This window comes from Arachis hypogaea, chromosome 11 (assembly GCF_003086295.3).
Source record: "Arachis hypogaea cultivar Tifrunner chromosome 11, arahy.Tifrunner.gnm2.J5K5, whole genome shotgun sequence".
NCBI lineage: Eukaryota > Viridiplantae > Streptophyta > Magnoliopsida > Fabales > Fabaceae > Arachis > Arachis hypogaea.
Genome location: NC_092046.1, coordinates 14,368,686 through 14,371,070, shown reverse-complemented (window position 1 = coordinate 14,371,070; position 2,385 = coordinate 14,368,686). Strand labels below are relative to the sequence as shown.

At 42.6% G+C, this 2,385-nt stretch overlaps 1 non-coding gene across 1 annotated transcript; it reads right to left on the bottom strand.

Annotated features, from left to right (window-relative positions):
- Positions 1-267: 267 nt before the first annotated feature.
- Positions 268-371, bottom strand: LOC112725004 (small nucleolar RNA R71). Its single transcript, XR_003164137.1, has one exon. It is a non-coding gene; the product is annotated as a small nucleolar RNA R71 (small nucleolar RNA).
- Positions 372-2,385: the final 2,014 nt, after the last annotated feature.

The window sequence follows — 2,385 nt, the reverse complement described above, 5'->3', positions numbered from 1 at the left end:
TTAGTTTCTCTGATGCAGCAGAACTGCAAGTTTCATGGACTTCCATCTGAAGATCCTTTTCAGTTCTTAACTGAATTCTTGCAGATATGTGATACTGTTAAGACTAATGGAGTAGATCCTGAAGTCTACAGGCTCATGCTTTTCCCTTTTGCTGTAAGAGACAGAGCTAGATTGTGGTTGGATTCTCAACCCAAAGACAGCCTGAACTCTTGGGATAAGCTGGTCACGGCTTTCTTAGCCAAGTACTTTCCTCCTCAAAAGCTGAGCAAGCTTAGAGCTGATGTTCAAACCTTCAGACAGAAAGAAGGTGAATCCCTCTATGAAGCTTGGGAAAGATACAAACAGTTGACCAAAAAGTGTCCTTCTGACATGCTCTCAGAATGGACCATCCTGGATATATTCTATGATGGTCTGTCTGAGTTATCTAAGATGTCATTGGATACTTCTGCAGGTGGATCCATTCACCTAAAGAAAATGCCTGCAGAAGCTCAAGAACTCATTGACATGGTTGCTAATAACCAGTTCATGTACACTTCTAAAAGGAATCCTGTGAGCAATGGGACGTCTTTGAAGAAGGGAGTTCTTGAAGTTGATACTCTGAATGCCATATTGGCTCAGAATAAAATATTGACTCAGCAAGTCAATATGATTTCTCAGAGTCTGCATAGAATGCAAACTGCATCCAACAGTACTCAAGAGGCTTCTTTTGAAGAAGAAGCCTATGATCCTGAGAACCCTGCAATAGCAGAGGTAAATTACTTAGGTGAACCTTATGGAAACACCTATAACTCAACATGGAGAAATCATCCAAATTTCTCATGGAAGGATCAAAAGCCCCAACAAGGCTTTAATAATGGTGGAAGAAACAGGTTTAACAATAATAAGCCTTTTCCATCATCCACTCAGCAACAGACAGAGAACTCTGAACAAAATGCTTCTAATTTAGCAAATCTAGTCTCTGATCTATCTAAGGCCACTGTAAGTTTCATGAATGAAACAAGGTCTTCCATTAGAAATTTGGAAGCACAAGTGGGCCAGCTGAGTAAAAGGATCACTAAAATCCCTCCTAGTACTCTCCCAAGCAATACAGAAGAGAACCCAAGAGGAGAGTGCAAGGCCATTGACATAAGCGCCATGGCCGAACCTGTGAGGAGAGGAGAGGACATGAATCCCAAGGAGGAAGACCTCCTGGGACGTCCAGTGATCAATAAGGAGCTTCCCTCTGAGAAACCAAAGGACTCTGAGGCTCATCTAGAGACCATAGAGATTCCATTGAATCTCCTTATGCCCTTCATGAGCTCTGATGAGTATTCCTCTTCTGAAGAGAATGAGGATGTCACTAAAGAGCAAACTGCCAAGTTTCTTGGTGCAATCATGAAGCTGAATGCCAAATTATTTGGCATTGATGCTTGGGAAGTTGAACCTCCCTTGTTCATCAATGAACTAAGTGATCTGGATCAACTGACATTGCCTCAGAAGAGACAGGATCCTGAAAAGTTCATAATACCCTGTACCATAGGCACTATGATCTTTAAGGCTCTATGTGACCTTGGTTCAGGAATAAACCTCATGCCCCTCTCTGTAATAGAGAAACTGGGAATCTATGGGGTGCAAGCTGCTAAAATCTCACTGGAGATGGCAGACAGCTCAAGAAAACAGGCTTATGGACAAGTAGAAGATGTATTAGTAAAGGTTGAGGGCCTTTACATACCTGCTGATTTCATAGTCCTGGATACTGGAAAGGAAGAGGATGAATCCATCATCCTAGGAAGACCTTTCCTGGCCACAGCAAGAGCTGTGATTGATGTTGACAGAGGTGAAATAATCCTTCAATGGAATGAGAACTCCCTTGTGTTTAAAACTCAAGGATCACCCTCTGCAACCATGGAGAGGAAGCAGAAAAAGCTTCTCTCCAAGCAGAGTCAACCAGAGCCCCCACAATCAAACTCTAAGTTTGGTGTTGGGAGGCCACAACCAAACTCTAAGTTTGGAGTTGAACTCCCATATCCAAACTCTAAGTTTGGTGTTGGAAAGTCTCAACAAAGCTCTGCACATCTGTGAGGCTCCATGAGAGCCCACTGTCAAGCTATTGACATTAAAGAAGCGCTTGTTGGGAGGCAACCCAATATTTATTTATCTAACTCTATTATTATTGTTTTTCATGTTTTCTTAGGTTCATGATCATGTGGAGTCACAAAATAAATATAAAAATTGAAAACGGAATCAAAAATAGCAGAAGAAAAATCACACCCTGGAGGAGCATCTGTCTGGCGTTCAAACGCCAGAACAGAGCATGGTTCTGGTGCTGAACGCCCAGAACAAGCATGGTTCTGGCGTTCAACGCCAGAAATGGCAGCAAATGGGCGTTGAACGCCCAAAATGGGC